Source organism: Ascaphus truei, chromosome 17, assembly GCF_040206685.1.
Source record: "Ascaphus truei isolate aAscTru1 chromosome 17, aAscTru1.hap1, whole genome shotgun sequence".
In the NCBI taxonomy this organism is placed as follows: Eukaryota; Metazoa; Chordata; class Amphibia; order Anura; family Ascaphidae; genus Ascaphus; species Ascaphus truei.
The window spans coordinates 22,230,457-22,248,139 of NC_134499.1; the positions used below are offsets into that span (position 1 = coordinate 22,230,457).

Here is a 17,683-nt window from a genome sequence, read left to right on the forward strand (position 1 = left end):
TGTAAATGTTAATAATAATAATAGCATGTTCTTGTATAGCGCTGCTAGTTTTACGTAGCGCTTTACAGAGACACTTTGCAGGCACAGGTCCCTGCCCTGTGGAGCTTCAAACTCCGTGCCAGTCAGTGTCTTTACTCACTGAACTAAATGTTCTTAATAATATCAACGTACGCTGCATTTTGTCTTCTTAATGCATCTAGGACCGCTGAGGTGTGGACCAAATCAAATGCTTTTTCGTAATATACAAACCCTAAAATGAGCGGTAGATCGTATTCATTACTTCGAGAAATCACTTCTTGTGCAATTTGGATGTGGTCTATTGTGTTGTATCCACTGCGAAATCCTGCATGTTCTCTAGGTTGCACATAGTTCAGAGTGTGAGTAGCCGATTAGTGGGTATCTTCATAAAAATCTTGTAAGTAATTGGAAGTAGACTGATTGGTCTATAGTTCTTGAGGTATTCTTTGTCTCCTTCCTTGTGGATGAGTATAACTATGGCATTACTCCATTGCTCTGCCATTTTCCTGTTCTTCAAGCAGCATGTAAAGAGTATTGTTAGGATTTTTCCTATTTCCTAGATCTCCCCATTCTTCATGGACGCATGGTACATTCTCTCTTTCTCTCTCTCTCTTTTTTTTCTCTCTCTTTTTCTCTCTCTTTTTTCTCTCTCTCTTTTTCTCTCTCTTTCTTTATCTCTCTCTCTTTTTTTCCTCTCTTTTTCTCTTTCTCTCTCGCTCTCTCTCTCTCTTTTTCTCTCTTTCTCTCTTTCTCCTTTTCTCTCTCTTTTTCTCTCTCTTTTTCTCTCTCTTTTTCTCTTTTTCTCTCTCTTTAAAGGCCACATTCTAATTAATAGGTTGTTTATTGTAACAATTGGGGGTTAAACACGTATAATTGGGGCTGCTAGTTAGCAAGCTGGTGGATTCTGGGCGTTGTGTTAATGTAGTTGTGTTATATAGACTGTTCTAGGGCTGAGCTTTCTGCGTTTGTCCTATGCACTCTCATTGTAACCATCCTATTTTGTATAGTAAGGAATTTCAGCCGTGAAAATTGGCAAGGGCTATGAATGCTAATTAGTTCAATATACTGAAATCTGCACGTTAAAAGTTCAAAGAAACACGCAGACACGTATTCAGATTGTATGAAATCAGATTTGGGCTTTTCCCACTCTAATTGTTTCAGGATACTTAGCGCTTTTGATCTGCATATAACCAATGGTTTGCACAAAATACATCAAACATACTCAGGTCTCATTTCAACATTCAAAGCACCATTCTGCTTCTCGAAGTTACTGAAATGAATACATTTCTCATAGTAACAAAATGCCTGTATGTTATTTGATTTTTGTCCAGCCTGAAGTTTTAGAAATATAACTACATTTAACACCGCACCGTCTTTATTTTTTTTATAACAGGATTGAAGCAGGGGGATCTTCAGAACTGAATTGGGTTAATTTTAGCTCAGGGGGACCCCCAGCTTCCAGAGCTACTTATCTCTGTAGTGGAGCCGGTATGGCTGCAGCCAGGGAGCTTGTGTGCCTAATGAAATGGAGGCTTAGGGAGGCGTGGCTCAGCGAGTAAAGACACCGACTCTGTGAAGCCTGCTTCATTTCGCAGTGTCAGCTCCTGGTGACCTTGGGCAAGTCACTGAATCTCCCTGTGCCTCAGGCACCAAAAACACAGATTGTAAGCTCACCTGGGCAGTGACTGTGTCTGTAACAATCCTATGTACTGCGTACTGCGTGCTATACTGTAATTGTTGCGCGCTTTGAGTCCCATTGGGAGAAAAGTGCTATATTAAATAAAGTTATTATTACATGTCAAGTGGGCCAATAGGAAGCTTTGACGTCATCCCTTGTGGCTTCCTATCTGCAAGGGTGACCTGAACATTATCCCTGAACAACAGGGATAACGTCACCACCTGTGGAGGTAAGTATCTCCGGAAGCCGTAATTCAGCTCTGGAGAACCCCTGCTTCAATCCAGTAAAAAAAAGGTTTTAACATTATTTATTTTTTATTATTATTATTGTGCAGTGGTACATGTTTTGTTCCTTTAACAAGAGTCTGCATTTGGAGCCTTATATTTTATATCCGTGTGTGTTTTACATAAAACTAACACACACTTTAATCAAATATAAACATAAATATATTTACAAGAAGGCAAAAATGTTCCTGGATGTGATCCGAGTGGCAGCTGTTTGGCTGGATAACCGAAGGAGCAACTCTCGTGAGTAAAGACACTGACTGAGAACCAAGACTATCAGTTTGAAGCAGGGGAGTCTGGTTCAAATCTTGGTGTCGGCTTCTTGTGACCTGGGGCATGGTCACTTTATCTCCCTGTGCCCTCAGGCACCAACAAATAAATTGTACGCTCCACGGGGACTCGTGCTTGCAAATAAATAATATGTGTGTGTATATGTGGGCACGTGATGTTGTCTTCAGTCTCCGTTATGGAGCTTGTTTTAGTACAGTGTTTTTCAGTCAGTATATCAGTACTATAGCTTATACATGCTATTAGGTTAGTGTTTATTCGTAGTCTAACAGGGTGGGAAGTGTGTTTTTGCTCTCCACCAAGTATTATTGGAGTATTACATCGTGCCCCCTGATGTACTTGTGCTGTTCACACGCTCCAATTCACACTCTAGTGGTACCTGTGGCTGCATTAATTTATTCCACTGCAATCTATATACACACGTTTATTATCCATACAAGTGCAGTGGGTAGTACTATAGAGTATCAATGGGATACCTATGTGCCTAATAGCAACTCCCTTTAGCACCCTGTTATTACATCCTATGATATACTAAATACTCTATTGGTGGTGATCTAATAACTAGTGATGTAACACCTACTAACTAATCTCCACTGTTATCACTATCAATATACCATCTGCGCTATTCACTGATCTGGTGGTTCTCCACCTTGGCTGATTGCACCATTCAGTCCCCATCACCCTACCACTATTTCTGAGTAGGAGTGTTTATACTGTATATGAGAGGAGACTCTGGTACATGTGTTACTTGATTTAATTTATTTTTAAACACCGTTACATACACACTCGGTAATATATGTTTTAAGTCATAAAATAAAGGTTATATCTAAATTAGTGGTGTGCATTTAAGTGAATTTTCTTCGGGGTACTATCACCTTGTACTCTTCATTTTTACTGATTGACTTTTCGGTTCACAGTTTGCACCCATTTCACAATTATCGATTGAACTTATTAATTGAATATTCCACTTAGTATGGTTTAAGTGGATCACTCCCTAACCTTCCTTCTTTTTGTATCAATATTTGTGCATCAAATTCATGAGAGAAAAAAAGTTTACTGGTTGAGTCGGCCGTAATTTTGATTGAAAACCAGCTATTTTGAAAGTTTGTTTTGTTCAAGCAAAGTAAAACTTGAGAACATGTGCATAGTGTACAGATTCAGCTATTTTAACAAATCCATCTGATTATTTAAGGAGCCTGGGAACCGATGGCAGAGTATCTACCAACTGTAAAAACATGGTAACATTGACAGTGGAATTATCACTAGTACAATGGTTCATGGTAACGAAAATATACAATACTTTGACAGTTCAAATTGTTAGCAATATATACCCTACCTTTAAGTATGCAAATGCATGAATAAACCTGCATTCTTTCCTTTTAATGCATTTTTCAATTCGTCTGTCACAAAATAGCAAAACTTGTACAATACACCTATATTACCTCTCGTGTGCACAAAACAAAAAAAGCAAATATTGTTTGGTCTGTTATTCAAGCTCTACTGCTTTATAAGGGTGGAGGAAACACTCCAAAGAAAATGTAGGTAGTGCAGTCAAAGGCTGACATGTGGCATGTTTTTCTGGCAATGATAACAAGTTAAGACAACATTGAATACAAAGTTACAGAGTTTGCAAACCTGCGCTCACAGAAAACCGAATAAATAATGTGACGACTTTCTGTATCCTTTTGTTGCAAGTGACAACGGTTTTAGTCTAGAAACTAACTTGAATAAAGACTAAAAAAAACGAACAAGCATAGAAAGCATTTAGGGGTGACGTATTGTTCGGAGAATTCCTTTCAGCCTTGGAACAGATTCATCTCACACCTGCTCAGTTTGGCAGTAAGCATAATTTCCACGTCAAAAAAAAAAAGGGGTAATCTGTGGACTTCCAAAAAAAAAAAAAAAACAAGAGTAAGGAAACAAGTTACAATATGCTAAGAAGAAGTCACTTTCTGAAGATAATGTAAAACGCATTTGGAGATAAAAGTGTATTGAGCGAGAGAAAAAGTTACTGAATTAATACAAATCTATGTTATGCATACAAAAGAATACTTTCTTCAATGTACAGTATTTTGTATCTGCTTGGTCTCACAAATGCAACATACATCTTTCTTATCTTACATTTAAATACTTTATGGACAAGTTACTAAATTGTGTGAGCAGGCTTTTCACCCCTACTGTACACAGCACTTATCTCCTTATATCCGCTTTCAGAAACCTGCTTATTGTTCCATGGTTCAATAAAGAATCTGGTTGCTCTCCATTCACTTAGGCCTGGGACATAGTAGGTTCAGCCTCGCTGAGCCGCGCTGAGCAGATGCACTAACCCCCTGCATCTGTCATCAGCGCGGCGATAGTATCCCCTTCCGCATGCGTGCGGAGGCTCAGAAACTTTGCCGAGACAGGCAAGTTTAAAATTTGCCGCTCCGGGAAGCGGAGGAGCGGCCACGTGACTGCTCATATGCAATGGGAGCGAGGGACTAGCCCCGCCTCCCGCTCCGCCTCCTGACACTGCCCTGCCCCCCAGAGCGCGCTCACTGCCTCGCCTGCCAGGACAGGAAAAAGCACCATTTTGATCAGACGAGGCAGAGCAGGAGCGCGGCTCAGCGCGGCTGATCCTGCTATGTCCCAGGCCTTACCGAACACCGCACTTCTTGAACAATTTACCAGACTCCCAAATCTTCCTCCTGTCTAAGTTCTTTCAAGAATTTGGCAGTTTTGTACTTTAAACATGTTTGTAACTGTAACTTTATCAACATTATTTTGTGCCCAGGACATACTTGAGCGGTAACACGCAATGTATTGTTTCCTGATAAAATATTTTATAAGTAAGTATTTGTCCTCATTCCAGAGGTCTTAAATAAGCATCCCCACGCAGTGCATAGTGGTTAACTTTCTGGCATATTATAGTAGATGAGGTTGAAAAAAGACATACTGTACGTCCATCAAGTTCAACCTATGCCAAATTTAGATGACAGATATGTTATCCTATATCCGTACTTACAGTATATTGATCCAGAGGAAGGCAAACAAAACACCCCAGTGACATATCATCCAATGATATCTCATAAGGGAAAAAATAAATTCCTACCCGACTACAAGAATTGGTAATCAGATTAATCCCTCGATCAACATCTTTCCCATGTTTACTTATTTGGTATATCCCTGTATACCTTTCTTGTCAAAAAATATGTCCAATCTTTTTTTGAACAAATCTATTGTATCTGCCATCACAGTCTCCATGGGTAATGAATTCCACATTGTAACTGCCCTTACTATAAAGAACCCTTTCCTTTGTTGCTGGTGAAATCTCCTTTCCTCTAACCTTAGTAAGGCCTCGGCCATGTTTACCGCTTGCTGGCGGAAGCGTGCTGAGGCGCGCTCCCACTCAGCACTGAGCCCCTACAGCCGCAATTAGAGCGGCTTTAGTAGGGGCTCACCTGTGCTTCCACGCGCTTGCGGAAGCGCAGGTCTTAGGGGAATTTAAAATTCCCCCGCTTGCCGGCGCGACAGGCCAGTCATGTGAGCGGTTCGCCCAATGAGGGCGAACCAGCTCCGTGACGTCACTGGCCTGCCCCCGGCCAGTGACGCGCCCGCCCCCGGCTGGAACCGCAAGGCCAGGGAAAGCACCCGCTTTCCCTGAGCCTCAACGCGCCTCAGCACGCCAGCAGGGAGCATGGCCGAGGCCTAAGGGAGGACCTAGAGTCCTTTGTACTGCCCTTCTCGATGAATAATTCTTTTGAAAGCTCCCTTAATGTCCCCGAATATATATTTGTATATAGTTATCATATTCCAATAGACATCTCTTTTCTAATGAGGGGTGCCCATAATTGTACTCCATATTCAAGATGTGGTCTTACTAATGCTTTATAAAGGGGCTTAATTATGTTTATTTCCTTTCCATCTATTGCCCGTTTAATGCAAGATAACACCTTGTTTGCTTTTGCAGCTACTGCATGACTTTGGGCACTATTGCTAAACCTTTCCTTTCTAAAAAAAAAAAGGTGTCCAACCATTGGCAATAATGTAGAACCGGCAACTGTATTGTTTTTTGGGGTAAGCACACATTTTACATTTGTCGTTTTATTCTGCGTGAACATTGGCACCTTACATCATTCAATTTTTGATTAATTCGGCACAATATGTGTATTATTTGAGAAAAGGATACCGTTTCAGTGTATTACTACTTAAATGGCTTACAGAGATAACACATCTGATGTCCCACAGAATACAAATGTGTAACCTACCCCGACTCTTGCATTCTGCTCAAGGATGTCTTCTTTCTACCCCCTTTTTATCTAAAGCCCTCTCCCGCCTTAAACCTTTTTCACTGACTGCCCCATACCTCTGGAATGCCCTTCCCCTCAGTACCCGACTAGCACCCTCTCTATCCACCTTTAAGACCCACCTTAAGACACACTTGCTTAAAGAAGCATACGAATAGCACTGTGAACATTCTGAACACATGATACATAAAGCTTGGCCCCCTGCAGACGCACTTACCAGAACTCCCTCCTCCTGTCTCTGTACGTTCTCCCTACCTACCAATTAGATTGTAAGCTCCTCGGGGCAGGGACTCCTCTTCCTTAATGTTATGTTTGTCTAAAGCACTTATTCCCATGATCTGTTATTTATATTATCTGTTATTTATTCGATTACCACATGTATTACTACTGTGAAGCGCTATGTACATTAATGGCGCTATATAAATAAAGACATACAATATATATATATATATATATATATATATATATATGAGAAAAGATGGAAGCAGGCACTTAAGGAGTTAGAAAAATGAAGAACGTTTATTGCAAAACTATAAAACTATAAAACTTTATTTATTTTTCAAACTCCTGGAGTGGCTGCTTCCATCTTTTCTGTATTCCAGTCCCCAGTGGTTTGCACCCAGGTAGGACACTACTTTCAGTGTAGTGACCCTGCAGTGCCTGAGATTTTTAAAAAAAAATTCTTGTGATAAAAAATAACCTACAAAACGAATGCCATGTACTGTAATGCTTAACAATTTCCCCTACCCTTTTTTCCCTTCTGTACCCCAATTTTACAATAAAAAAATCTATGTTTAAAAAAAATAAATAAATAATAACCTACACATAAGGCCATTTATCAGCCACTGGAGTAAGACGGACCCTGGCAATCATATCACTCCACCAGGCAAGTATTGTTACCTGGGGGGGTGGGGGAGGGGGGATATGAATATTTTGGAAACCAGGGAGCCCACAGAAGTGGGGAAACTGTGAATTGTCCCCAGTTCGGGCAATATATTACAAAAAACAAAATTAAGCAGTGCGGACTGCTGCTTAGAATTAAACTGCTATATTACACAATTTTGTCCCAAATTCGAAATAAAAAGTAAAGGGTTGATTTTCATTTACAGTAAGAATAGTAGACGTCCCATGCAGTAATTGAGCGCATGTTTTTTTTTTTTATTCAATGAAACCGTACAAATATACAGTAATTACAAAACAACGGGCGATAAAATCTAATCGCAACCGTTATAGTAAGAAATAACAAGATGCAAGACGTAAACAATCTGGAGAAACTTAAACAAAGCCTAACAAACCGCTGACTCTCTCTTACCGTCTGCCAAAGATCATGTCCCACTGTAAACTTTCAGGACTGAAAAGTACAAGACACGAGCACTTTAAAAACTTTCACACCAATGGAGGCATTTGTGATAATTGTTACGATCCGCAGATGTGGAACAGCTGAAATAAAACAGTGTGCTGAAGGGAATAAGAAGCATACCAATGATAAAGGTCCATGTCTGATGCAATGTTGAATCCTCTTCACATTAAAATACAAATAATCCCATTATGCTTGGTTTAAGTGTAAAGGATTCCTTCTTGCTACTCTAGGAATTTGATTAGAAATGCTATGGCATCTGCTTTTAGATTCAAAATATAAGGCAGGACATGTATGCTAGTTCAGAAGTGCTGTTGTCAAATGCTAAATAAAAGTACAGATTTTAAAATCACTAAAACACTCTATAGTTGGAAGTCAATCACAGATAGTGTGATGCTATGCCAGGACCATCCTGCCTCTAATTGTAGAGGTAAATAAGGATTTTAATCAGTTAGTGTTAGGAAGAAATTAGGGCTGAGATGTAAGGAGGGGCAGAAGAGTGTAAAGCTTTAAAAGTGAGGAGAAGAATGGGGTGTGAGATGCGGGATTTGATTGGAAGCCAGGAGAGGGATTTCAGGAGGGGAGATGCTCAGACAGATCTAGGAAAGAGTAGAGTGATTCTGGCAGCAGCATTTACGATAGATTGTAGGGGAGACAGGTGAGAGGCAGGAAGGCCGGACAGCAGGAGGTTACAGTAATCAAGACGGGAGAGAATGAGGGCCTGAGTCAGAGTTTTAGCAGTCGAGTAACAGAGGAAAGGGCGTATATATATATATATCTATTTCGGCCAAGCTTTAGCTGTCTTTCAGATGGCCTCACCTTTGACTCTAGAATACTTTGGTAAACAGAGGAGTTCATGGTCGATTCAATGAATGCATTCCCAGGTCCTGTGGCTGCAAAACAAGTTCAAATCATCACCCCTCCATTCCCGTGCTTGACAGTTGGTATGAGGTGTTTGTGCTGATATGCTGTGTTTGGTTTTCGCCAAATGTGGCGCTGAGCATTATGGCCAAACATCTCCACTTTGGTCTCGTCTGTCCAAAGGACATTGTTCCAGAAGTCTTGTGGTTTGTTCAGATGCAACTTTGCAAACCTAAGCCGTGCTGCCATGTTCTTTTTAGAGCGAAGAGGCTTTCTCCTGGCAACCCTTCCAAACAAACCATACTTGTTCAGTCTTTTTCTAATTGTACTGTAATGAACTTTAACATTTAACATGCTAACTGAGGCCTGTAGAGTCTGAGATGTAACTCTTGGGTTTTTTGCAATTTCTCTGAGCATTGCACGGTCTGACCTTGGTGTGAATTTGCTGGAACGTCCACTCCTGGGAAGATTGGCAAATGTCTTGAATGTTTTCCACTTTTGAATAATCTTTCTCACTGTAGAATGATGGACTTTAAATTGTTTGGAAATGACCTTATAACCCTTCCCAGATTGATGGGCAGCAACAATTGCTTCTCTAAGATCATTGCTGATGTCTTTCCTCCTTGGCATTGTGTTAACACTGTGAGGATTCGGGGATCGCGTCTCTTGCGGCGCGGTCTCTCCTCTCTACATACCAGGACTGCAGCGGCTGCTGCCTCCGATCCGCCTCCCGCTGGTGCGCGCACTCCCACTCTGTTTACAGAGCGCGCGCGCACCCGCTCCTCTTTTTCCTGGTCACGGACCTTGGCTCTGCCCACTCAGCCGCGCCTCCGCTGCGCGCAGCGTGGACGTGTGATGTCGCGCAACGAGCTCCAGCTGTGAGTCAAGATTGCTATGAGCCCTTGTCTTCCTGCAGCCTGTCCCTTCCTCTGCTGCAGCCACGCCTCCGCGCCGCCTCCTGCCTCATTGGTCACTTCCTGTATTTAAACCTGCTCTCATTGCTGAGCATAACTTTGTGTAGCCTTTGCGTGTGCCTGTCTTGTCCAGCCTAGTCTTGTCTTGTTCTCTGCAGTTAACCTCTCGTGTACTGACCTGGCTTTGCATTTGGATTCTCTCTGGCATTTGACCCCTGGCTTACGGATAACGACTACGAAATACCTCTACAACTCCTGAACCTTGGCTTACGGACTACGACGACGAGTACCTCTCCAACCCCAGACCACAGGCTTACGGACATCAACTACATGGACCTCTCCAACCCTCGGACCCCGGCAAGTATTGGAGTAACCCTTTCTTCTTACCCGGACCCAGCAACGCTACAAACAACCTTCTGTGCCCGCCCCCGCTACTGTGAGTGTGTGGCATAGTCCTTCCCATCTCAGTGCGGGGGTCAGGTCTTGTTTGTGGGCTCACGCAAGCGTTACAAACTCGCTTGAATGCTCCAGACCAGCAAACTGCTAAAACTTTGGCTTTTATAGAGGTGGTCACCCTTGCTGATGATCAATTAATCATGGGCATTTGATTACAGCACCTGTCTGCTACTTAGCATCTTAATTCCTATGGAAGCAGTAAGGGTGTAATTAGCTGTTCACACATGGCTTCTCCATTTTGGCTTTATTTTTGTTAAATAAATCATGACACGGTGTAATATGTCATGTGTTGTTGTTCATCTGAGGTTGATTTACCTAATTTTTAGACCTGCTAAGGAACAGATGATTGTTATTATGTCCTGATATGTAAAACCATAGAATTCAATGAGGACGTACTTTCTTTTTCACACAAGTGTATGTGTGTGTGTGTGTGTGTGTGTGGTGTAGTTCTGGGTGGAAGGTATAAAAAGCCTGCTTTGACAAATGATACCTGTCCCTAGTAATGGTTAAAATCCCAGGGAAGGATCTTGCACCACAGCCTTACAAGCTGCCTTTAAAAATCCAGGCCAGGTTTTGCACTGAACAGTTGAGGCTCTGCAGATGAAGCCAGTTGCAGATCACTTTGGCCTAATCAGCAGTGTTTAATAAAAGGCCTGCCTTGGCCAGTTCACCCCAACTCCCGTATTTCAGCCTAGAGAGCAGGACTGATACAAACAGACACTTGTCTGCAGCATCTTGTTTTGATACGTGCATTTATGTTAGTTGGTAAGTAGGGAAGCCACCCAACTGTAGATAGAAACTTCTGTCTAGTTAGTGCTCAAGAGAGGGCAAGGATTTATTTTGATTTTGTTTTTGTTTCACCTGCCGAACTGTTTATAGCAAATAAAAACAGTTAAACCAGAACTGGATTTGTCCTGTGTTGCGGTTTACCTTAGAAGACATTTGTTTTTTAAGGATCCCAGAAACAAAAACCTTTAGCCAAAAGGGCATATTTGTCACAATATATACATATAGTGTGTAAAAAACAAAAGAACAAGGCGCACAACGCACATAATGTATTAAAGTATAAAATGTGACTTTATGGTTAAAAATAAATAGTTCTGCGTACATCAAGTAGGAAATAAACAAGCAGTTGGTATATAGGTTTACCACACCAGGAGATGACACTGTGCGACAACCTCAGATGGATCTCAGCATGCACTGGGTCAGCAGTCGTCTTATCAGTCTCTTCCAGCGTCCTCTGTTAGGGGATGGTATGTGGATGAGTCCCTTGTAGAGAGAGCCCCACAGCATACAGCTCACAGGTAAATAAAGAAGCCGTAGGATTCAGCATCCATGGAACACTGCAGCATTTGCCGCCACTCCTCGTTGGGCGCTCAGCGATGACGTCACTAGTCGCACCTCAGCTTCCGCAATGCTTCTCATGGAACGCACAGCGTGCGTGTCAATCCAGAGTTGTAAGGCAGCGGGGAGAGATATTGCGCCAGGCAAATGACTAATAAACAGTGTCCAAACAGTGTCCAGAATCACAAAGGATGGGGGGAGAAGAGCATAGACACCTCTTATCCAACGCGTTTCGTAACACTAGGTTACTTCAGGGAATGTATGTATTCCCTGAAGAAGTAACCTAGTGTTACGAAACGCGTTGGATAAGAGGTGTATCCATCCATCATGACGTAGTTACGCAGTGACGCGGTCACATACTTTGAGGAACTTGGAGTACAGATTACTGCTCTACATCCGGGGACAGAGATACGTGCTGGAAACACACACTCTGTGCCTGAGCGAGGTCTTACACGGAGCAGCATTGAGTACAGATTGCTGCTCTGCATTCAAGGAAAGAGGCACACATTGGAAATATACATCTGGTGCCGGAGTGAGGTCTGACACGGAGGAAGCTATCACCTTTCCATAAGGTTTGGCACACAGCCAGGTCTGCTCATATCACAGGAGGGATCTGGTCTCTTCCTTTTAGGAATGAACACTGTTTCACAGCGGAATCAGACCGCACGTTGAAAAGATTAATTTCCGTGCTCCACCAGGTCTGTGTACCTACTCTACTTCTGAGAAGGGTTATTCTCCAATTGGTGACTATTGTTTTCCAGCTGTTATTATCTATATGTACTGCCATTTACCATTTTCCATTCCTGTGTTTTCATCCTCCCCACTCCTTCCTGTTCCCTCGCTCATCAATTCCTCATTTATGTCACTTGCCTATTGCTGCTAACCATACTATTTGCCTTGATTTGCTTTTTGATCACACCAGTCTAGCATTGGTCTCTGAGACTACTCTGGTATTTAATAAAGTCCACTTTTAATTACATGCTTTACGGAATTGGCGCTTCTTTTGCTTTGTTTTTTGTTTATTATTATGGTCAGGCTTGACCATATAGAAGCTTTGCCTCTTCCGTATAGACTGTTCCTATGCTAACATTAGTATTTCATCTATACACTATTTATTTATTACACTCATTATATTTTTATTTTTAAACACTTATTTTAAAATATTGCACATCACATCACTTTTTCATCACTCACTATCGCCATTATTTGTTCTTGTATATATATATATATATACACACACACACACATACACACAAACACACACACACACACACATACACACACACATACACACACACATACACACATACACACACACACACACATAATGTAGGAGCTAGATAAAGGACCGGGAAGTCGGAAACATTGCTCCCTTCTTTTTTGTATTTACCCCTGATGCTTGTGTGATGAAATAGACCCTATTTTACAATTCTAACTGACTAGTGAGTGCTGTGGATTTTTGGTATATATATATATATATATTATTTGCATATCATTATTACTAACACCCTTTCTAGTAAACGCTATTCTCTTTGTAGGAGAGAGGGTCCCAAGTGCTATGCATACCTCCCCAAAACACCTTTAGACAGCACGTGGAGAGAGAACTGTGCACAAAAAGGAACACACCTGAGATACTTGGGTAATATGCTAATATGGATATGCAAAGTATATTGAAATTACTTAAATTAGCACATCTCCCAAATATCTCAGGTGTGTGTGTTCCTTCTTTTGCACAGGTGTCAGCCTATGTGTTTTCTAAAGGTGTGTGTTATAGAGGTTTATATAGCACGTAGGACTCTCTCCTCTCCATCAAAACCCCATATTTCCGAGTCTGGAGGGAAGGAACACCACATTTTGGTCATATCTAATGTCTCCTTAAATTCCTGTGTTCACTATAATGGAGCTCTCTGGATGGGCGTTGTTAACGGGAACACCTCTTTTGCATCTCATTAATGGCTGTTGTAGTTAACGCTCATCTGAAAACAGCACTTAACAGTGCGTTAGTGAGCTTTGAAGATACCCATTGGCACTTATTGAGGTGTTAACGTAGGTAACACCTTGTTAAGTCAATAACAGAGCTCTACGGATATGGGCCTTAGTGCTACATGTCGGAGATGCTAAACATGCGTTAGCAGAGCATAGTGACGTTTTCTTGAGCAGGTTTGCACATGTTTTCTTATATAAGGGTTTCTTAATAAATCTGATTTGGTGAATGTGTTTGGTATGTGTAAGGTTTGGAAGACATTTCTTTGGCATCTGCTAGAAAGATAAAGCAGGCTAGAAACAATCATTTATTTAACAAATGTAGAATGTGTTGACAGAATACGAATGTAAAAATTGGCGTATTCTGCGGAGGAGCCATCCAACAAAATAATTTTGCATTGTTAATTAAGTGTCTGGCAGATTTTAGCTGGGTAACGTGCTCTGTGGGTTTAGTAATTATGGAGCAGCCAGTTCTGTCACAGAACCAAAGAACATTCATAAAGCTGGACGCAGATTAATAAGAAAAGGTAGCTTGGATACATGTAATGCATTACTGACGGAAAAATATCAAAGGACCTACTGTCATTTCAGTTCAGAAAGAAAAACAAATGTAATACATTTTAATTGTAAGGTGAAGTAACATTTATATTTTCTATAGTATAAGTACCCCTGGTTTTTGACCGATAATCTTTCATACTTAATATTCCTCCGAGCCCAGCATCCTCTACCAAAAGAAATGGTCTGCTGAATGGTGCTGATGAGATTGGGTTTCAGCTATGGGAGCAGCGACTGTACTTACACGAGGGGGACTTGCCAGATACTCGGACAAATTCTTTAGCGTGTAAATGTCATCGATCCTTTCCATAATTCCCCCCCGTTAAAGTAAAATGATTGTTACTCCGCACACAGTGTCCGTGATGCCTACAATATAGCTAAATGGTTCCGTCACACTTTAGTACAACTGTTTTTAATTTAGTATGTTTGTATACATGGAAAACCCTTAGGATCTAGGAATTTTCAAAATGATTGTTTTCAAAATATTGCAATATATTCTCATTAAGCACCATTGCTTGTTTTAATTCTTTAAGTTCTGGAGGGGGCGCTGGTGCAGAATTCCATCACGTGATCGCTAGGTCAAGGGGGATGGAAGGGGAGGAGTCCCGTCTTCGACTGAGCCTCTGATTGAGCCACCTGTGCTGAGGCTGAGATAGCCTGAAAACCTGACCAGATGGGGAGAAAGGGGGTTGGGGGGACTTGAGGACTGGAGTTGAGCGCCCCTGGGTTACCGGTTGCTCCTGGGTGAACGAACACTCCATATGCAATTTCAAAGTTTATTATTATTATTTCATATTTATTTATTATATCATCAGGGTGATGACGAAGGCATTTGTATGCCGAAACGTCTGTCTGTATAAGATGTATGTCTAATAAATATGCAGAAACATTGAAATTACATTTGGAGTGCTTGGAGGTATTTTCCTTTATCTGCTAAACATGAATCACACCATACAAAGAATAACACCAAATGCAAGAACATAATTCATGACACAGCAACATATGCCGCCAGTGATTTTAGGTAAGGAATTGGTTTTTATACGCAATGCGCTCTTTCAATTAAGTTTAAAAAAAAAACAATACTTTATACGTAACCCTCATTGAATTCTCTGGAGATGGTAAGAGGCGACATGCTAATTACATGTCTAATGCTTCAAATGTGGATTATCATATGTTCGAAAGACATATCAAAAGTCAATCTTTACATATTCTTCCCAGGTTTATCATTTTTGGACATCTTTGTGCTGCCGTCATATGTACTCTCAACTCTGCCAGATTAGGAACATTTCTGTGTTTATCTGCACCCAGAAATGTAATTGGCAGAGCTGTAAGAAAACGATGTATTTCATTACATACAAAAAAAAACCATATTTTTGTTGTTAAGGAAGCAAACACACAATGCATTTTTAAATCAGCAACTGGTATTAATAATATACTCCTTTCTGAATTGTGGCAGTCTTAAATTGATGTGAAGATTAGGACTGTGTACTTGTGGTGTTCCTGCATTTCTTTCTTCTTTTTTTTTTTTAAACCACAAACAATAATGTGTGTAGTTAAAAGTTTTGTGAAACATCAAGACTAAGGGTGTGTTGGGTTGAGTGTCTTGCCACTTACAAACTCATTGGCCTGTAGTCGCTTCCCACAATTTTCTGCACGTTTGTCTCAAATGAACCATGAAATGACTTGGTGCCAACATGTGGTTTTAATGAAAAGTAAAAGCGGGAACATTACAGAATGTTAAGTACTAGAGTTTGTGGTTCTTCGCATCCAAACATAGATGTGTTCTAAATAGTCCTGTGATCTCATCTGTATGTTGTGTTTTTTTTGCTGTATCTTCCATTAGATTAGCCATTCCTCTCTAGGAAATTTGGAGTTTATTATCTTATAAATCAACCACATAGAACAACTCTTACGTTTATTGTGCCCACAGTGCTTTGGGTCAGTAGATTGCAGGGGAGGCCATTTTTAAGAAATCATTTTAATTTAGTAAGAGCTAAAGCAGTAATACTCCCATCTCACTTTTTTTATCCCCCATTTTTTTTTTTTTACAGGATGGGAACGTGGGGTTCTCCAGAGCTGGACAGCACGATTTTCAGCTCCAGTTCCCGAAATAGTTACCGGTGAAGTTACCAGGTTTAAATGTCCCTCCATGAGAAACAAAATGGCTGGGAAATCTTGGGCCAATAGGAAGCTGCAACATCATTGGCTTAAATTGCCTTTAAATACCAGGAAGTAATACTGATAACTCCACCGCTAAGTATCTCGGGTACCAGGGGTCCCCAGAGCTGGAAATAGCAAACTGTGCGGCATCTCATAATCGCTGCATCATATACCGTATTTACTCCATTCTAAGACACCCCTTTTTCTGATTTTCACAAGTCTGAAATCTGTGTGCGTCTTAGAATCCATGTTTTTAAAAAATGTTTAAAAAAAAATGTCTACCATCCGCCTCCTTCTCACCATGTTTCATGAGAGGTCCCATGTCAGCGGAGGATGAAGCCTGGCGGCGGCAGGAGAGGTCCCACGTCAGCAGTGGGTTGAAGATAAGACAGCGGGTGGGCATGCGGCGGCAGGAAAACACCATCATACCTGAGACCGGGGCAGGAGGAGAGCGGCATAGGAGCATGGCTGGGGAGGAGCCTGATGTAACACGGGAAGTCAGACACCGGTCAACTCCACACTTACAGCACGCTCCTCCCCAGCTGCTCTCCTCCTGCTCGGATCTCATGGTATGATGGTGTTTTCCTGCCGCCGCACGCCCACCCCCGCTGTCTTATCTCCAATCCTCTGCAGATGTGGGACTTCTCCTGCCACCGCCCGCTTCATCCTCTGCTGACATGGGACCTCTCCTGAAACATGGGAAGTGAAAAGTAAATTTCCTCGATTGTAAGGGCCAAATCGATGGTGCGTCTTACAATTGATGGCATTAATACGGTAACTCTTCCCCAGCCCTTCCTGCTGACATTCCCCAAGGTGCAAGCTAGGGCAGATAGTTCAAAATTGGAGCAAAATGCTTTGATACATAAGTGCAGGCCCTGGTTTTTCTCCCAGATTGCCTTGAAAAATAGATCCCTTAGCGTCGGCCACAAATAACTCTATTTTTCCCTATTGTGCCCCATTTATTGTATATCACAGAATCACCCTTCTCAGAAAAGCAAATTCTCCCTATTTTTTCCTCCTTTATATTTCCTTTTTTGTAGCCTCAACACTCACTACTAATTGGAAGTGCAGGTTACATTTTCCTTTCCCCTGCTTTCACGAAGGAGAGAGAGGAGTGCATGCTGTAGAATGAGAAAATAATATATATACTAGTAATTAGATGAGTAACACTACAAATCTCTCTGTTATCTCTATCAATATCAAGGGTCCTAAATGCCCTCTTAACAAAACAACAATGGCGTATAATAATGCTATAAGAGACGCACCTTAATAAAAAAATGACTAGGTTAGGTTCAAAGATAAAGCCTTCCAATACGGTCTAGGACATTTGTTTCCTGCCGTTTTGCCATGACCACATTGCCACCGGCGTTTAGCCGCCACTCACCGCTGGGACATATCCCCATCGGCTGCTTCGCTGCCAAGTTAATTCCCTAACCTTACACTCTAAAGAACCCTAATACTAACACTATCCCCTACCCTAAATCCTTAGCCCCTTACCC

The 17,683-nt window shown here is 41.5% G+C and overlaps 1 protein-coding gene across 2 annotated transcripts in view; it reads left to right on the forward strand.

The window, feature by feature from the left end:
- Window positions 1–17,683, forward strand: part of SLC25A26 (solute carrier family 25 member 26) — a 132,339-nt gene that overhangs the window by 65,361 nt on the left and 49,295 nt on the right. The window lies entirely within an intron of this gene.